The sequence below is a fragment of the Heteronotia binoei genome, chromosome 7 (genome assembly GCF_032191835.1).
Source record: "Heteronotia binoei isolate CCM8104 ecotype False Entrance Well chromosome 7, APGP_CSIRO_Hbin_v1, whole genome shotgun sequence".
Taxonomy (NCBI): domain Eukaryota; kingdom Metazoa; phylum Chordata; class Lepidosauria; order Squamata; family Gekkonidae; genus Heteronotia; species Heteronotia binoei.
Window position 1 is genome coordinate 29,334,599 of NC_083229.1, and position 21,116 is coordinate 29,355,714.

Sequence of the window (21,116 nt, forward strand, 5' to 3'; positions counted from 1 at the left end):
GTGGAGAGGAGAGACTCAGTTTGCATGATATTTACTGGCATCAAGAGACGGATACTTTTTAATTCCACTTATTACCAAGAGAGATTCATATTTCTTCTTCTTGTTTGCTGCAGATGGAAAAACAGAACAATTATAAAAGCACGATGTCAGTCCATTTATACCCCTACTAATGACAAAGGTTTCTGCGTTTCTAATAGTGAAGGATGAAAGTGTTCAGCTAAGGGTTGGCAGAAAAGTCATTCAATGCCATGAATCAATATGTCCAGATCATGTGAAGTGATGGTATCTCTTTGCTCTGGTTAGATCTCACCTAAAGTATTGTGTTCAGTTTTGGGCACCACAAATTAAGGATATAGACAAGCCGAAATGGGTCCAGAGGAGGGCAATGAAGATGGTGAAGGATCTGGAGACCAAATCCTATGAGGAAAAGTTGAAGGAGCTGGGTATCTTTACCCTGGAGAGGAAATGACAGAAAGGTGATATGATCACCATCTTCAAGTACTTGAAGGGCTGTCATACAGACGAGTAGTTTTCTGTTGCCCCAGAAAGTTGGGCCAGAACCAACCTGTTGAAATTAATCAAAAGTTTCCAGCTAAACAATAGAAAGTATTTCCTGACAGTTACAGCAGTGCCTCAGTGGAACATGCTACCTTGGGAGGTGGTAGGCTCTCCTTCCTTGAAGGTTTTTAGACAGAGGATGGATGGCCATTTGACAGCAATGCTGATTCTGTGAATTAGGCAGATCATGAGAGGGAGGGCAGGAAGGATTTCATCAGTGCTTAGTTCTTGTGGCTCTTTCTTACATGCCCAAGGAAATGCTAATTGACTCTTTGGGGTCAGTCAGCAATTTTTTTCCATGCCAGTTTGGCAAGGGATCCTGGAGATTTTTGCATTCTTTTGGGCATGGGCAGGGTCACTGGGGATGTATGTGTGGGGGAGAGGTATTTCTGACATTCCTGCATTGTGCAGGAGGTCCTTTTCAACTCTATGATTCTATAATTTTTATAAAAAATCTCTCTCTCTCTCTCTCTCTCTCTCTCTCTCTCTCTCTCTCTCTCTCACACACACACACAGACACAAATGCACACACACACACAAATAGAAAACAACCATAGATGTTTTCTTAATAATATAGGAGTAGCTTCTGTTTTCATTGTTAGGAAAGGGGAAAGCTGAAATGCTTCCCATTTGTCTCAGTCCTTCCAGATGCTAAATTTCTCACCTTAAAGTTAGCTAAATGGAAGCTGAAAATATTTATCCTTGTAGGGTCAATATTTTCCATCATGTTTTCAAACATGCAAGGATGAGCAATCCACAGGAAGGGGACTTGTTTACAATGAGAAATATCTGTTCACATACCTCTAAGTCACTCTATCCTTTACTGCAATATTTTTTTCTTTCCCATTCTGTCTTCTGAATCATCTTGTTATGGCTGACCACATTTCAGACAAAGACACTGGGCTGATATTCAGCTTGCAGAAGAAATATGACTGGACACAGGACAGTTTCTTTTATACTTCAAGTTAGCTTTGATTGAATTTTCTTGTTCCCCAGATGATCCCTGTGAGATCCATAATTGGGGGGGGGGGATTGTTTAGAAGCACACGCTGAACACAACTTTCACTCTTCAAGAAATATTGATGCTTTGATTATGGATTGTAACTGATCGTGCAAATGACATCAACACATTCTATCTATGTTGTTATGAAGCGACTTCCATTTTTTCCCCCAGGTTTCCTCACCACCATCTTGTTGCTTAGTTTTGCAGCTAGGTGCAAAGACAAAAGGCAGAGAGGCAGCAGTAGATGAGGAGCCATAGCTTATTCATTTATATTAACACTACAGTGCCTTGTAGTTATTCCAGTCCAAATCCTTTGATTTTTATTTATTTCGACTGGAACAAATGGAGACCCTCAAAAAACTTGTGAGGAGAGCACATCCCTTCCCCTCCTTTGCTTCCTTCCCTCTCCCCACATCTCTAATAACCTTTCCCTCTCTTCTCTGTCAACCTAGCCCTGTCAGTTTCTGCCCCCCTTTCTCAGACTATCCCCCCAGGGATGAAATTCTAGTAGGAGCTACTTTGCATATTAGGCCACACACCCCTGATGTAGCCAATCCTCCAAGAGCTTACAAGGCTCTTTTTTGTAAGCTCTTGGAGGATTATTGGCTTCATCAGGGGTGTGTGGCCTAATATGCAAAGGAGCTCCTGCTAGAATTCCACCCCATTCCCCTCCTCTTCCTTCCTTCCTCCCTTTATCTAATGACATCTCTCCCTCTCTCCTTTGTCCCTGCTCCCTCCCTTCACTGTCAATCCACCCCCTCTCTATTCCCCCCCCCCCAATTTTATCCCCCTCTCATTCTCTCTCTTCCCCCAATCTCTCTCTCTCTCTCCACTCCTTATCTTACTGGTCACAGCAGCTATAGTGTCTGGGCCTGAACCAGCTTCCCTATCACCAAGCCAGGCCTGAAGACCCTCCTGGTTGCCAGTGCTGCTTTGGCCATTCCCAAAGAGCCTCTGGGACACTGACACCCCTGAGACAGCAAAGCCCCTAGTATCTGCTGCTGCAGCTGTGCCCAGAGGGGGTCTCAACACCCCATATCAGTGGCAAGATCTCTAGAGCAGGGGTGGCCAACGGTAGCTCTCCAGATGTTTCTTGCCTACAGCTCCCATCAGCCCCAGCCACTGGCCACGCTGGCTGGGGCTGATGGGAGTTGTAGGCAAAACACATCTGGAGAGCTACGGTTGGCCACCCCTGCTCTAGAGACTCCACATTGCTGGCAGGGCTCCAGCTGGTAGGGTCCCCAGGAGCCACCACATTGGTGGTAAGGCCCCTGGGAGGACCCATAAAGGTTATTGCAAGGGCTGCACAGGTGAGTGATCTGGACATGCAGAGATAACATTATTGTTTTCCCCCACCCCTTATCGTAATACAACTAAAAGAAAAGCTGCAAGGAGCTTTAACAAATTGGATCCTTATTCATAAATTACACTATTTAATTGGAAATCCTACAGTAAGGGGAACTATGACCAGAAGGATGGTGAAATTTGAACTAATCCTAATACAACATATGAATAGTGCAAAGGGATTGATCTCTAAAATGTATTCTCATGGAGTCAAAATAGATACCAATATGTGAAATGGTTTAAATGTCATGATAGAGTTAATGCTGAGAACTGTGTCTATGAATGCTGCTCTCTTCCGTATCGCTTCCCTCCTTTCCCAAGGTTGCACCTGCTGTTTGGACTATGTGTAGACTCAGAGAGTTGCAACAATGTTTATCCAGAATGTTACCTTGAGAACAGAGTTGTGTACTACTATTGTTCTCAAAGCAAAGGGGCCATGGGAAGTAGTTGGGAGGAGGGTTAAACTCGCACACTGTCACATCTTGCAAAGAATAATCATTCTAACATTGTAATACAGGTTAGTCTTAACTCGGACTCTGTCTGGCCTGTATGACCCGACTGAAGCCTTCATTAAACGGAACCAATGATAACCAATGGACTGTTTATTGAGTGAACGGGGGGTGGTGGTGGTTGATACTAAAAACAATATGGGAAAATGATATCGAGACTAAAATAGAACAAAATGTACTGAATAAATTGTGGATTATTCAAACAAGGAAAACTATATCAATAGTCCTTAAGGAAAACTCTCTGAAAATATTACATTGGTGGCATATTACCCAGGTACACCTTGCAAAAATAAGCAACATAAATAAGAAAAAATGTCAGAGAAACTGTAATCAGCAAGGTGATTATATTCACATGTGATGGTCATGCCCTATGGCGTTACAGTTTTTTGTAAAAATATTTACAGAAATGGGAAATATCACTCATCAAATTATTTATGCCACACTAACATTGGTCTGTTAACAATTTGGGATGAAAAAAAAAAACATAAAGGATTAATAGTGTTTATGTTGATGGAAGCCCATAGGATAATAGCAAAAAGCTGGAAAACTGCTGAATTTGTGACATTACATTTTTGATATCTTGAGCTATGTCAAATAGCCATAAAGAACAAAGAAACAAAGTGGCTGCACAGTACAAGAGCACAACAAACTATTTCTTCAAACAAAATACGAAGATACCCTGTGAACAATGAAATTCATAAGGGGTAAGTTCTAGGCCGATTGTTCATAAATAGTCCATAAATTCATGTGGCAACAAATTTCCTTCTGAGTAGGAGAAGAACCAAATCCCCATGAAAGGAGGCTCCAAAGGTTGATATGTCCTTAACGTGTCTGTCGACTTCCTGGTACACGTTTCACATCACAATGCTTTCTCATAGAGCCAGTCCTGAATTTTTAAACAAGAATATTTTTCCACTGACATCAAGCTACTACAAAAAACTTCTTACACCTCTTACAACAGGCACATGTTCACAGATGTCAAATAGCCATGGCAGAAAAAATAACATCAACTTAGAGCAATCAGGTAATGTCGAAATGTTGGACTTTTTCAAAAAGTGGCCTGATTTTATCTTATATACAAATCAAAGAGGCACTCAACATTTATCCAAACCCTTTCTCAAATTATGGGGGGATTAAGTATGAAGTGCATAAAGAATAATTCATAGGAAAATAGCAATCCTTAATGCCATCAATATTTTCTCTCTCTCTTACCTGTACCTGTAAGATAAACTTGAACATTAAGCTCTCTGTCAATACTTTGATTCAACAATATTTTTTTGTATCCTATGGAATTTTCTTATTAGCTCGTCCTTTATGTTGGTAATTTAGAAGGTTACTTTCTATGTTTGCTTTTGTCTTCTTTGTACAGTAGTGGTTATCCCTGGTCCTCCCCCCCTTCCTTTTCTGTATCTCATTTAAAACTAGTAAAATATTTATCTTTAAAAAAACATTATTGTTTGGGGGGTATTAGCACCTTTTTTTTTTTAAATTAAGATTTTCCTGCAAACATGGGGTGTCCCCAAGTTTGGAGAAAAATCTGTTTTCTCTCCATGTGGGCCCAATCCACAGATTTAGATATCTGCAGACCTGCTCACACTTCAGAAATAGATATATAGATATCTCTGCATTAAGGTCACAATGTGACTGGACTATAATGGGCATCCCAGACTGCCTGTTGGAATGAATGATTAATCAAGGGTCCCAGTAATTAATCAGTGTGCCTTTACTGAAGAGAAGAGGCTGTCGCTATTAGCATTTCCATTAGGGAAGAGCTTGTTGCTATTAGTACTTTCATTAGGGATGCTGCAAAGTTTATAGTGAGCTGGTTTATCATGCCAATGTAATTTGTTTAAGCCGAGGCTCAAGTCCAACTTCTTCTCAAGCCCACTCAAGTGGTGGTGGTGGTGGAAAGTAGTCAATCCACAGCCAATTTATGGCAACCTCATAGGATTTTCAAGACAGAGATGGTCTGCCATTGCATTCTTCTGTGGAGTGACGCTGGATTTCCTTGGTGGTCTCCCATCCAAAAACTAGCCAGGACTGACCCTACTTAGCTTCTGAAAAGCTGATGAGATTGTGCTAGCCTGAACCATCCAAGTTAGGGCGCCAAGGTGTTGGAGTCTTTCAATTTATTCCTCTTTCAAAAGGGGTTCAGTTCCAGCATACTGGACAATACAATATTGGACAGTGTACTGGGACAGCACAGTGATCAGATTGCAATCCATAGTACGAAAGAAGAAGAGTTGTTTTTTTATACCCCGCCCTTTACTACCTGAAGGAGTCTAGGAGTAGCTTACAATCACCTTCCCTTCCTCTCCCCACAACAGACACCCTGTTAGGAGGGTGGGCTGAGAGAGCTCTGAGAGAACTGTGACGGATCCAAGGTCATTCAGTTGGCTGCATGTGGACGAGTGGGGAATAAAATCTGGTTCTCCAGATTAGAGTCTGCTGTTCTTAACCACTACACCAGGGGTGGCCAATGGTAGCTCTCCAGATTTTTTTTGCCTACAACTCCCATCAGCCCCAGCCAGTATGGCCAATGGCTGGGGCTGATGGGAGTTGTAGGCAAAAACATCTGGAGAGCTACCGTTGGCCACCCCTGCACTATACCACACTGGCTCTCAACACCATGTAATTATAAGACAACTTAAACTTCATTTAGCCCCCTTACTAATTAACTTGCATATACTTTATTTTCCAGTTCCTTATCCAAGGTGATAACAGCTGAGAAATCTTTCTCCAGTTCATTAGGAAACAAATATTCTTTCTGCTACTAACCTCTATTTGAAACTCTTCCCCTACCGAGCATCACCAACTAGTTCCTGGGGGTTACTTACAGCCACATAGTAGCTGCAATGGTTGAATTTCATTGCCATGTGGGAACTTTTGCATCTGTGCAGCATAAGGACCCTGCCCCTCCTCCAGCCAAAACCCCTCGGAAAGGTTTCTCCTTTTTTCTTTTGGACTTGGGTTTTTTAATAAGCACCTTTTTTAAGAGCCTAAGTGCCACAGGATCTGAAACTTGGGGAATCTCAAAAAGACACCTTAGTTTAGCTATGTTGCTGGAGAATCCCAGGGATTTAAAATTGATTAAATGTGACCAGGGTTTTTTTTTTTTTGTACCAGGAACTCTTTTGCATATTAGGCCACACACATCCTGGTGTAGCCAATCCTCTAAGATCTTACAGAAGGCGCTGTACTAAGAGCCCTGTAAACTCTTATAGGATTGGCCACCTTAGAGGTGTGTGGCCTAATATGCAAAGGAGTTCCTGCTACAAAAAAAGCCCTGAATGTGATCTCCCCTACTTCTGTGGCATATCTTTCTCAAAACCAAATGACCCATCAGTGCTAAGGACATTACCTAATGTCCTCAGACAACTCAGAGGTGTTTGCTCAGCCCAAGGTTGGTGAATCGATCAATGAGGGCATTTAAGCCATTAAGTAGCCCTCCACCCTAATCTCATGGGTCATATTGGCTCTCCCAGGTCTTTGTGCCCATACAGTTCTGACTCACAATAGCCTAATCAAGGACACTTCCTCAGTTTTTTCCTGCCAAAGTATGCCAGCAGTTCCCTTTAAACCTGACAGTAGATTCAAAGTTCTTATCTCAACCCAATCCAAAACCAGGATAGCCAAACCTCCACCAGAATCTGGAAACTTTTCATAAAGGAAGGACCCCAAATCCCAACAGACTGTCCCTCAAATTTCCAATATAGATCTCTGCTAGTCATGACTCTGATTTCTCCCTAAGAACCATATATGTGTGTGAGAGTGCTTGAGGAATGTTCCCAGGTTCTTATTGTAGGTTCTTTATATTTTTATTTTAAATTTTGTTATACACACACACACACATATATATATATATATAAAACAATTTATTTATTTAATCCGATGTATATCTCACCTTCCCGACAGGCTCAGGGTGGCTAACAATAAATAAAAGCAACATAAAATATATATAAAAAAACAAAATATACAATAAAATCATTTCCTTACATTTTATAGTCATTAAAAGTCAAAGGTGTACTTTGATGTTCTGGTCTGAATTATATTAGTTCAGTGAGATTGTCGGTGTTGTGGAATAATAGCTACCTCCCCTTAACTGTTGAAAGCAAGTTTGAACAGTTTGGTTTTACAGACCCGGCGGAACCGTGGCAGGTCCCGCAGGGCCTCGATGTTTTTAGGGAGGACATTCCACAGAGCGGGGCTATTACTGAGAATGCTCTGACTCTGGTGGTGGATAATCAAGTTTATTTTGGTCCGGGGGTCTTAAGAAAATTTTGGAACCCTGAATGTAGTGCTCTCTGGGGTACGGATGGGGAGAGGCGAATCCGAAGCTAGGTCCCAGGCCATATATAATGAAGTTGTGTTGTTATGCTGTGACTTGAAGGACATAAGGTGTCTGGAGTAATTTTAGTAGGCACTTGGTATTGGGTATTGAGCATTGAATATTTGGTACTCTTTGGTTGCTTAAAATTGGCTACTTCCCCTGCCAATATATTTTGTATCCTTCTTTAGAATAAATGTTATTTCTCATTTTCACTGCATCCGGACCTCAGTGTCCCATTTAAGCTTATAGTGGCACCTTGCCACTTAGTCACAGATCCATTGGGGTGTGGGTCACTGCCTAGATAGTATAGCTTCTTTTAGCCAAGTAGAGAACCTAAGTCAGCATCTCCTTTGAGCAAGAGGCAGAGGAAAGAAGTTAGCTTTGCTTTGTTATACTTGAGTTTATTTAATGTGAGTTTCAGCTCCAATTGAAAGAAGGGCCATAAATATTGACCACATAGCGAAAATGTTGCTAATGTTTAGCAGCTTACTTTATCAAATCATTCTTGGGGAAAGAGTATGTCATTCATGAGGCAGCCAAGCAAAACAAATTAGAGATAACATATACTGAGCCTGGTAAATATGAGCTTTGGCAATATCTTGAAGATAATAATAATGCATCCAACTGGGAATGTGCTCTAGAATTAAAGGCAATGATGAGAGCACCGAGGATCAACGACTACGTGGTGACCCCAGAAAGTAAAACAAAGCTAAAACAATCTTGATTATGGAAAGTATCATCAAGTTTCAACCAATTTATGCAACCCCATAGGGTTTTCAAAGCAAGAAATGAATAGGGGTGGTTTGACATTGCCTGCCTTTGTGTAGTGACCCTGGCGTTCCTTGGTGGTCTTCCATCCAAGTACTAACCAGGGTTGACCCTGCTTAGCTTCCAAATTCTGATGTGATTGGGCTACCCTGGGCCATCCAAGTCAGGGCCAAAAATCATCTTAAGACTCTAAATAACTGGCAACCAAAGGAGAGACACTAGATGGTCAGATTCATACATTCTGGTACTACTCCTGATTCTATCCACAAAGGTACTTAAATTCCAGCATATAAATTCTCATTTTTGAATCTTTCAAAAATGTGAAATTTGATCATGAGTATGCCACCTGTACATGTTTTAATATATACACACAGGCCTTTGTGATGCTGGAACTTAAATTATGTGGCATTTGGTGAGGCTCAGCAAGAACGATCCCAATATTCTTCCATTTCTTTATCGTACATAAATGAAACTTCTTTAGCCTATAACATTAGAAGTATCGTGCGTTGTTTGTGTTAAGTAGGACTCTGTAAAGTTTCTATCTGCCTGGATCAAAGTGCTTCTGTTAGGCTGGCATGTATCTTCATTCTGGATGTAGCTAACAGATGCTCAAAGGAACCCAGATGCTCAAAGGAACCCAGGGGTGAGCTTGTCTCTGCTTCCCTGTGTTCCTGATAACCCCAGACACAAATCAAAGAAACCCCCCATGTTTATTGCCTGCCATGACATGCTTGAAGTTGCTTAGTCTATTGTTCTGTACTCTTGGCTCCTCTTGTGCCCTGGAGCTAGTTTACAACCATGATTTATCTAAATCTGCAGTCAAGACTTTTGCAAAAGTGCTTTGGTCTTCAAATCAAGGAGTTAGCAAAAACTACCCACTGGATCCCATGCTGGGGCTGAGCTGGCCTCGACAGACTTGGAATTATAATTTAGGAATTATTGCTTCTGTGGATATCTTGAAATGAAATAAGCTGCGATTTGCCTTTCTTTTATCTTGAGTAAACCAGTGCATTTACTGTTTTCTTTATCTGATTCCAGGTTTGTACTAAACAGTAAGTACGCCTAGCCTCTTTGTTTTGAAAAGCAGCAGGATCTGATCTGGAGGGAATCTTACTTAGTCCCATTTTATTCCACATCAATGACTCTATCTTTTTAATCAGGTTTCTTGGAAAAGTGCATGATCACCCTTGAGGAGAATGGAATGATTAAAGATTGGAAAATGATGGAGTTGTTATGTTGCTCTAGCTCGATCACTAAATCAAAGCAAGTACTCCCAGTGAAAAGAATTCATATTGTTCACTCAATAGATGAAGTAGTGCTAAAACCTGGTCTAAATGATACACTGATCATGTGGAATCTTCTGTTTTCACATGACATATTTGTTCATTCGTAAATGTCACCTTGTGTAGTTGGCATCCAACTAAAAAAATTGGTGATTATTGAACATGATATATTTTCCCTGAGGCATTTTGACTATTTGAATTATAGTTATAGAGGAGAAGATTTTTATATATGTCTAGTCACAGAATCTGGATTCCACACTGTTCAAAAAAGTGGAGACAGGCTAGCCTTCTGGGTGTCTGTGGCTTTTTTTTTTTTTTTTTTTTTTTGCTTTTAAAAACTGGCTTCTACTACTTCTTTTGAAAAGCAAGCAATGACACTTGTTTTTTTTGGCCACTGTGTGACACAGAGTGTTGGACTGGATGGGCCATTGGCCTGATCCAACATGGTTTCTCTTATGTTCTTATGACTCATGCGTACTGAAATTTCTAGTGCTTCAAGAGACCTGCAATGGAAAAAGGTGGTTTTTTTAATAAAAAAAATTGTTTACATCACACAATATATCAACATACATGGTAGCAATCAACACACATGGTGAGTATTCATGCCAGATATTATGCCACCAGCTATTATTGTAGTTATTGTCATTGTAATCATCATTGTTATTGTTGTTCTTCATCATCATCATTGAGTGAACAATATGAATCATAGAGAAGGTGCAGAGAAGGGCAACTAGAATGATTAAAGGGCTGGAGCACTTTCCCTATGAAGAAAGGTTGAAACGCTTGGGACTCTTTAGCTTGGAGAAACGTCGACTGCGGGGTGACATGATAGAGGTTTACAAGATAATGCATGGAATGGAGAAAGTAGAGAAAGAAGTACTTTTCTCCCTTTCTCACAATACAAGAACTCGTGGGCATTCGATGAAATTGCTGAGCAGACAGGTTAAGACGGATAAAAGGAAGTACTTCTTCACCCAAAGGGTGATTAACATGTGGAATTCACTGCCACAGGAGGTGGTGGCGGCCACAAGTATAGCCACCTTCAAGAGGGGTTTAGATAAAAATATGGAGCACAGGTCCATCAGTGGCTATTAGCCACAGTGTATGTGTGTATATAACATTTTTTGCCACTGTGTGACACAGAGTGTTGGACTTGATGGGCCGTTGGCCTGATCCAACATGGCTTCTCTTATGTTCTTTATCATCTATAAATTGCTCAATCTCTGCTACTGCAGGGCTCTGGGCGATGTACAGAAGCATTAAAACATTTGCAAATAAAACAACAAAAAGAAATACATCACAAAAACAGGTGGCAAATACTAATACATCAATTACCAGGTTTGCAGACTGCCAGCCACTCCATGGGCAGGAGGAAGAGGGCAAAGCAAATGTGAAGAACAGAGGAGGGTGCCAAGCAAGATGGAAACTATCACTGTCCTCAACTAGATCATTCTTGATTTCTAGAACATTTTAAGGTGAACTTAGCCCCAGTGGTGAAGATGGATCAATTATAATGTCCATCTAATCCAGGGGTGTCAAACATGTGGCCTGGGGGTCTTATCAGGCCCCCGGAGGGTCTTATCAGGCCCCCAAGAAAATGGCTCTTGTCTGCTTCCTTCTCCCTCTCTCTTGCTTCTTTCTGCATCTCAGCTTGCTTTGCAAGGCTTGCTCAATTGCACAGGAGCTACAGAGCATTTTCCCCATTGGTTGAGGCTCCTCCCCCCATCCTGGTCCGCTGGAAAGGGAGGGAAAAAGCCAGAGTTTCCTTTGCCCAGTTCCCTGGATCCCATGGGAGAAATATAAAGAAAGCACCTTTAGACCAACAAGTGCTAATGTTTTAAGCATGTTTTATTTTAAGGGTTTTTTTAAAAAAATCTTTAGTCATGTTTATCTGTGTTCTTTAAAAAGTTTATATCTCTGCTACCTAATCTTAAATAGGTATACATATGGCCCAGCCCGACATGGCCCAGCCCAACAAGGTCTCATTTAGGTCAGATCCAGCCCTCGTAACAAATGAGTTTTACACCTCGATCTAATCTATCTTATTACATGTCCCCTGGAGAGCTAGGATGAACACAAGGAATACGTCTATGAAGTACAACAAGAATGTTGAATTAACAATATAATGTTCTTAAAGGATAAAATGGTAGATAGGCAGTTTATAGTTTATTTCCTTTAAAAACTCAAAAGGCTCTGCATAAGGACCAATAAACAACTATATCTGCAGTAGCCAAGGGGGGGCAACCAAGAGGAGACAGATGATTGTTGGGATTCTAGCAAGCATGGACTATGCATCTAAGTTAAACAAAATAGAATGCTGCAGCTTATCCAAGATATGTATTGGTAGCTGTAAAAATCTGCAGAGTTTCTCAAGTTTCTTGTACATACATCATAGAAGACCATATCACATCCACAAAAAAATTGTTCACATATGGTAGAGGTAGCATTTGTTTATGGTGTAACACTTGTTGGGAAGTTATTATATGAGCCAGTGTGATTATGTGGCAAGTCTCAATTCCAGCACTGCCCCTTCCTGGGGGCATTGGTGGAATTCACTGGACTCTTGGTGTTAAAAGTGCATTATTTTATTTATTTACTTTAAATTTGTATGCCACCCACTCCATATACGGACTCTGGGCAGCTCACAGTCATAATTATAACCATTTAAATTCAATTCAAAATTATAACCATTCAACCATGTGTGTGCCATCTCCTCAACATCAGAAGTCTTTGGGTACAACCATGAGGAGTGCAGCCCTATTCATGTACATATCGCTAGCAGACATATTACAATAATAATGAAGCAGTGGGGAGTATAATCAATAGTAGCCAGTTCTGTGCACAAAAAGACAGGGGCTATTTGTGGAGAAGGAATTTCCCCCCTGCTTTCCAATTGAAGGATCCTGTCATGTTTTTCCATGTTATCTGTATCTGGCCCTTCTTAACCTTTTGCCCTTTTTGTCTTAACATTTTGTTACATTGTTTAATTCTTTCTCACAAAGTGAATATAGGTCATCTGACCCCTGCCTCAAGAGTGCTGCTCTATGGTTTTGGCAGAGGAAACATCTTGTTTTCTCCTGCTGTTTCATGACCAGAAACATCTTAATCTCTTTGATACTTGGGAAGTATAAAAGAAAGAACACAAATTAGTTGAAAGCTTGTAATATTTTCTTGCCCGTCACTTTATCAATAGGTAATAATTCTTTCAATGGGTAAAATTACTTTCTGCAATAGCACAGAGATAAGAAACCAGCCAGTTTCTTATTCTGAGGCAGCAAACTAGTAGGGCTTTATCCCCTTTGTGATGGACCTGTTCCTTCTCTTAAACTTAAATCTTACTTATTCACTACAGAAAACAGAAGCTGGTGAGAGCTAGCTGCCAAGCCTATATTACTAGAGGCCTTCATGGTATGACAGGATTTTGGATTTAGCCATGGCTAGGATACAACACAGGATACTTGGTAAATAGAACTGGATTAGGATTGGGTGGTATGTCTTTCTTCAAGGAAATATGTTCTGTTTTGTGATGGGTTGTGCCCAGCATCAGCTGTGATAACGGGGATCACAAGAAGAATTCATAAGTGATAATGGGGAAGGAGAAGAACCAGAAATGGAATCAGCCTGACCAAAATGTTAAAGAGAAGTTTTTTGGAAGATGCTTCCTAAGGTATTTCCTGAGGTCATCAAATATTCCAAAATGGAGCTTTCTGCCATAAGAAGAAAGAATGCCTAACCACTGCAATCAATGAGGGAAATGTGGGGAAGCTGCTGTGGCTCAGTAGCAGGGCATTTGTATCCAGGCCTCGGATTCAGTGGGAGCTCACAGGAGCACAGCTCCTGAACCTTTCTGAGAGTTTCACCTCCTCCTTCCCACCTTGTCCACTGAATAGTAGGTGCAGCTGCATAACAATGCCTGGATGAGCTCTACCACCTATTTTTCTACAAAACGACCCCTGTTTGTATCACATGCAGAAGGTCCCAGGTTCAGTTCCCATCATCTCCAGTTAGTGATGTGACTTAATATAAGGCATGTTCATGAAGGAGTTAGCTGGCAACTGTGAGGCTGAAATAATGGTAACAAATGCGAGGCTATGCATCAGGATCAGTCCTAGGACATTTGTTTGGAACTGCAATTCTGCTGCCTCCATGCCATTGAGAAAAGGGCTGTGATAAAGATACACAATGTAAGCTAAGCTCTCCAACCTGGATGGTAAGTGACAGAGAAGAGATACAACATACTTATTCCAGGCATGAATAAAACAAAGTGAAGCATGTTAATTGGGAGCTTAATAAATAACTCTCCTGCATTCATTGCCAAGGAATGAATGGAGCACATTTTTCAGCAATATCACAGCAAATGAATAATACACATTATGTTGTCTAAAGCCAATTTATGACAAAGTGATTGTGTACTTGAGGTGTTTAGGAGTGGATGCTTCTCTCTGGACAGGCCATAAAACCAACAAACATTACAGAGTGAGAGTACAGCTCTTAATCAGTTGATTTTGCCCCAATATGGCATTGCTGAACATGTCAGTCTGAAGCTCATATTTAGGTTTTAATGCACAACATAATTGGCAAAGTAATAATATTCCATTGCTCACCTGGGCTCTATTCTACCCCAACAGACAATTGATTTGAAGTGAATAGTGCTACATGTACAACCTAAATAGGCAATATGCTGGGCATTTAAAGGACACAGTAGATATGGACACTTGTGCTGCTCCATCACAAGGGAAGACAGATAAAGAAACTGTTAGCTGTCATGTGGCACCAGATGCATTGGGTAACTCTCCCCTTGCACCCATTTCCATTCTCCAAAGTTCTTTTTAGGATCACATTATATGTCTGTGATAATGAAGGGGTCCTTCCATGATTAGTTTTTCAAAACAAGCAAGTCCTTCACTGCTGATGGTCTAGTATTAAGTGCTCCCTCCCCCTTTTCCCCCCTTTTGCTTATAACAAAGATACTTTGGATGAAAATCTAACCCTGACAATTATATTTTTTTAAAAAAATTCTTACTGCTCAGACTGAATTTCGGGGGCTTCAACTTTTATCAATTCATATATCACACATGCAAATGGACTATTTACAGAGATGAAAATGAGTCCCATTGTAATGTGTAGATCAACCCTATCTTTTCTCTAGACTACGAGCTAGTCACATCACAAGAGATTGCCCCCTCTAGTGGCTCTTGCTGGAGGTAAGATCTAGCTTTTCTGGTCCCCCCCCCCCCTTCTAGAGAAGGATAGTGACTCTTGAGTATGAACTAAAGTATGTTAATTTTAGTTTGTTTGAGTTTTTATGTACTTGTAAACCATATTCAACTGAGTTGAATAATACAGTGAAACCAATTCTATAAACAGCAGCAGAAGCAAATATTCATAATCAATTAAATACATGCAGCAGCACACTTACAACACAATTAAAAGGTAAAGGTAGTCCCCTGTGCAAGCAGTCATTTTTGGCTCTGGGGTGACGTTGCTTTCACAACGTTTTCATGACAGACTTTTTATGGGGTGGTTTGCCATTGCCTTCCCCAGTCCTCTACACTTTCCCCCCAGCGAGCTGGGTACTCATTTTACCAACCTCGGAAGGATGGAACGCTGAGTCAACCTGGAGCCGGCTACCTGAACCAGCTTTCGCTGGGATTGAACTCAGGTCATGAGCAGAGGGGTCTGACTGCAGTACTGCAGTTTTACCACTCTGAACCATGGGGCTCTTTACAATTAACACAATTAGCAGCCCATTAAAAGGAGTCAGTAGCAGGAATTAGTAGCAGCGCACAAAAAAGTCAACCCCTTCAAAGTAAACAAAAGTCATGAACAGATCATCAAGTCTAATAGCAGGTGAATACTTTCCAGGGTCACTAAGCAGAGGAAGGCAATAACAAATCATCCCTTTAGTCTCTTGCCTTTAAAAATTTTTGGGATTGCCATAAGACAACTAAGACTTGAGAGCATTTAAACACACATACATAGTGGTCATCAGTGAAGGCAAGGAGGCACAGAATATGGCCTCTGATAGAGGTTGTAGTTGTTGGGGAGGGTCATGTAGATATAAATAGTTTGTAGATATTCTGATTTAACCTAATTTCACTGATAAGAACAAGCATTTTAATTTAAACCTGGAAATGAATTGTGCCTGAAGATAGTTCTTGCAATACTAAGATGTGGCTTTTGTCAGTATCCACCAGCAGACTCCCTACTGAATTTTACAGTGGTTGAAGATTCTGAACACTCTTCAAGGGCACACCCATACGGAAAGCTCTGTGGCAATCTAACCTGGACATTTTCAGTGTGTGAATAATTGTGGCCAAATCATGCTGATCAAAGATGAATTGCAACGGCACAAAGTAAAGCTGCTTAAAGGTGCTACATATTGCAAACAGAATCTTAACAAGAACCCCTGAGTTACTGTCCATCACTCTTAATTCCTCCTTTTATTCCTGCATCCTGCTCAGGAAGGAAGCCCAGAGTCCAGAGGTCTTCCTATTTTTTTTTAAATCCCAGCTTTTGCCTGGACCAAGGAGGGAGCCATTATTGACAGTTGGAAGAAAGTATTTAGAACCAGTTGGAATTTCTGAGCAATATTAAAAAAAACAACTGGCATATAATTTGCATTTCAGTAACTTAATCTAGATGTTACCAAACCACAGATAACTTTATAAAGGGTATCTCTGTCTGGAAGAGATAGGAACAGCCTTTTAGATTGCATACTGCTTACTGGTACCTCTAACAGTATCATTGCTTGAATACCATTGCTTGGGGTACTTACTTGTGTAGTCAGGCACAGGGGCGTAGACTTTTCAGTTTCGGGGGGGGGGGGCGGGGAGGGCTGGGGCCCAGCCAGAGACATTTGATCCAGTGACATCATAGGAAGGAGCCAGTGACATCACAGGGAGGAGCCAGTGACATCACAGGGAGGGACCTCCATTATCACTATCTATGAATTTATGGAGAAGCTCCCTCCCCATAAATTTAGGGAGCACCCCCCCCAACAATGCCCATGGACTGGACCAAACCCAGAAAAAGATGGGAGTTGGCCAGTTGTTATAGTGGTATCTCAGAGGTCTCTTGCTGTGTCCTGTTTTTGAAATTCACTTTTAGAATAGTCACTTTAAGATCTGCAAATATACATATCATGTGCTTAGGACAAACTAATGGTCACAAATTTGACAGTAAAAGGCAATACAGAAAAGCTTTAGGGGAACATTTCCCTCCCCCCCTGCTGTTTTCTGATGACCCTGAAGCACAATCTCCTTACCTTCTCCCCACCCCCCACCCCCCATCAGACACCCTGTGAGGTAGGTTGTCGCTAAGAGAGCTCTTACAGCAGCTCCCCTTTCAAGGACAACTCCTACAAAATGATTGACCCAAGACCATTCCAGCAGCTGCAAGTGGAGGAGTGGGGAATCAAACCCGGTTCTCCCAGATAAGAGTCCATGCACTTAACTACTGAACCAAGCTGGCTGTCACCAAATATATGTTTACAGCTGCTCCTGATACCTAAATCATTCAGTATTCACTTATACTCAGAAATCAAACTTTCATTTCATTTCATGTATTCAACATATCCTGCCCTACCCACAAAATGGGCTCAGGATGGCTCACATCATAAAACCAACAGCAGCAAAACAATAAATAAGATCAATGATTAATAGCAAAAAAAAAGGCTCATGTCAGATAAAATAAGTGTGTGTGCAATCTAAATGAAACAGTGTACATGCACACAAAAGCTGATGCCCAGAATAAAACTTGGTTGGTTCTTAAAAGTGCCACTGGCCTCAAATTTTGTTCTTAAAGGCCTTCATGTCTGCCCACACTCAATCTCACTTTCCTCCCAAATGTAAATTGGAACCAAGCAAGTATTTTGAATCCACCAAAGAGAGCCTGGTGTAGCCAGCCAGGCTTTATTTTCCAACAGACACCAAATTTATAAAGATTGATTTGTGCTGGATATCAATACTTTGGTAATTACCTTACGATATAAAGAGTCCTTCAACACTCTAGATCGGCTGGCTGAATGAAAAAATAGTCACTTTTCTCACTTTTCTCATGTGTGCTGTGAGAGCACACTCAGGTCTGCCAATGTATTGATTTACACAATTAGAGCTTACCAACACTGGTTAATATGCATATTGACACCTAGCCTCTGGCGGGAGAAATTCTATTAGCATTTCTAAGGAGCTGAAGTTGTAAAATCATTTGCAGCTCAGAGGGAAAATAACACATAGCCTTTATCACCCCATTCATGCCTTTGAAGCCCCAATTCCTGTGTTGGTTGCCCGATGGGGGCTTAGCCCTTGCTGGGAAAATCCGGGGGGGCTTTAGCCCCCCAGCCCCCACGTACTTTACGCCTATAGTCAGGCAGGCCTTGATTTCTTCAGCTAAGACTGTCTCCAAGCAAAAGACTTCCTTGATATACAGGCAGAACACATAATGTCCACTTTGGGTTTGTGCTTTTGTTCGAAATGTGGATTTATGCATCTTCTCAGCAGTTCTGAAAGACACTATTTTTGTTTGGTATCATACCAGTTCCCAGGTGAAATACTATAGGTCTATTGCCAGCAGAAATGATTTTTAACTGGGGTTTTTTGGTCCTATGAGCCATTTCTTTTCACCTGTTTTTTAATTGCTGATTTGTTTCATTTGTCACATTGTCATGGCATTTTACAGCATTTATATATTATACATTATTTATATACAAATGACACAAAAGGCATTCATTGTACTTATATCTCTGTCAAATAATATTAGTTTGACTAATATAGATACAATTTTGTCATTCTAACCAACAGTCCTCCCTTCTGGTACTGGTCACACGTGTTGCTTCCCTTGTTACCTTGACTTTGGCACAGTATTTGCATCTTTACTTCAATCACTCGTATCTGTAGACTTCCCCATTACCTTGGCTTCTGGCATATGATCTGACAATGTCTCAACTTCTGACCTTCGAGCATTTTGGCTTCCAGACTTCCCTGCAATCTTGGTTCCTGGCTTATGGTTTTGTATAGTCTTAGGTTCTGACAAGGTTGATAAGCTCCTAGGGATGTGGGGTCCCCCTGCCCCCCCAGTACCCATTATTTGCCAACATTGTGAGCTGCAGTGGGACAAAACGTTTTGTAAAATGCAGCCTTTTGTATTTACCAGAAGTACTTTACAGGAAGTGACAAAGGTAGTTCTAGGAATCGCTGTGGTAGCTATGTTAAAATCACAGTATTTTCAGAGATTACCTTTGTCAATTCCTGAAAAGAATCTCTGGTAAGTACACAATAACTTTTAGATTTTTCTCATAATGCTGCACTCTCGACACATCCTTCCCACTACTTCTAATATTCTGTCTTTAAGCCTTGAACTGTTTTTTAACTGTCTCTTTGGCCCCTGGTTCCTTTCTTGGGAGTCAACTTACTTGTTGCACTCAATCCTGACCCTTTAAGACTTCTCCCATCCTAAAAGCTCCTGGAGTGAGATCACCCTCTAATTTCTCAATGTTCTTGTGTGAAGGTGTCTTTGAAATAAATGTTTGTTTCCAGATACATTCTCTAAGGAACTCAAACTGACTCACATTTCCTTCACTGGAAACGGCTGTCTTGTGCCAACTGTAATTGTGAATAGTCTATCACTGTATCATTAGTCTTCTTCCTGAGACGGCAGAGGACAATACTCTGCCATGAAGAAACATGATGGAGATTCTGATATAAAACAGTGTTGAAGTTACATTGGGAAGCATTTGACACCCAGCCGAAGCTCTTTTGTTATCTAATTTTTATTTATGCTTTTACAGCCATATACCGTCAAGGAGTAAAACAGTTCAATGCTCCATGCAGACGCGGCTGAAAATATAACGCTGCAACATTATTGTGGCTTTATAATGAGTCATAAACCTGATTTATTAAACATAGCCCATTAATGTTACACCAGGGATAGAGTGATTACAGAACCCTTTACATTGTAAGAATTTATAATTATGATTCCTTCTTGAGAAGAGAGCCAGATATTTACAAAATGCTCACTAGCTATTTTTGACATGCTGTGCTGTGTAAAACTGATAATGAGCTGAAAATTAAGACTGTCAGTAGCATATCTCCCAAGTAGACACATAAGCCAGTTGAATCCAAAACCAATTATGTTTAGGGAAGGGTTTCTCTTGTTGTTGGTGTTGTTATTGCTGTATAACTTTGCTTTCCATCCAGTTCATTAAAGATCTAGGAAACATCCCTCGAGACGGCATGATAGAATTAAAGCATTTCTTACAAATTAAGCACTTAATAATACAACGAGTAATACCAATAATAAATATTTAATGGGCTGAGGCAGGTTGGAAAAAATCAGAGTTAAAAACCACAAGAAGACATAAGTGGTGGCTAAAGGAGATGCAGATTCCCTTCGTTCAGACAGCTTTGCTAATCCCTATTTACTTATCTATCTAAAAACTGGAGTCCAAAGTAGTTATCTAGGGTTGCCAAGTCCCACTTGGTTAATACCAAGAGAGCCAGTTTGGTTAAGTGCACAGACTCTTATTTGGGAGAACCGGATTTGATTCCCCACGCCTCCACTTGCACCTGCTGGGATGGTCTTGGATCAGCCATAGCTCTAGTAGGAGTTGTCCTTGAAAGGGCAGCTGCTGTAAGAGCTCTTTCAGCCCCACCCACCTCACAGGGTGTCTGTTGTGTGTGTGGGGGGGAGGTAAAGGAGATTGTGACCACTCTGAGATTCAGAGTATAGGGCAGGATATAAATCCAATATCTTCTTCTTCTACTACTACTTGGGAGTATCTTGGGAAGCAAAGCCTGGGAGGGCAGGGTTCTGACTGGGGGTACAAGGCCATGGAGTCCACCTTTCAAAGCTGCCATTTTCACCAGGAGGAACAATCTCTGTCATCTGGAGATCAGTTGTAATACTGGGAGATCTCAGGCCCCACCTGACAACTGAGAACCCTAGCAGTATCCCTGTCCTCTTCCAGTAACTGAACATAAGCAGTCGGGAGGCTATTTGCACATGTGGTAGATAAGGTTTGGACTACTCGTTTCATTTTTAAATAAGTTATGTCTCTGTTCCCCAACCCAACTCATATTTCCTGCAAACCAGATGGCAGCTGCAGGGAACTAACTGCCCAAACACCAGAGGAGCCTGATTCATGTTAGGGCCATGGCATTATTTTAGGTATTTGGAGTCTGTTATTAATTGATTTCATGTCGCTTCAATATGATTTTGAAGAGAGGAAGAGTGAGAAGGGAGGTTCTGCAAAATTTCATAATTTCTCTGTTGATGCTCAGAGACTGAAAATGTTTCCTCAAATCCTCCTGCTGGAGCACCAT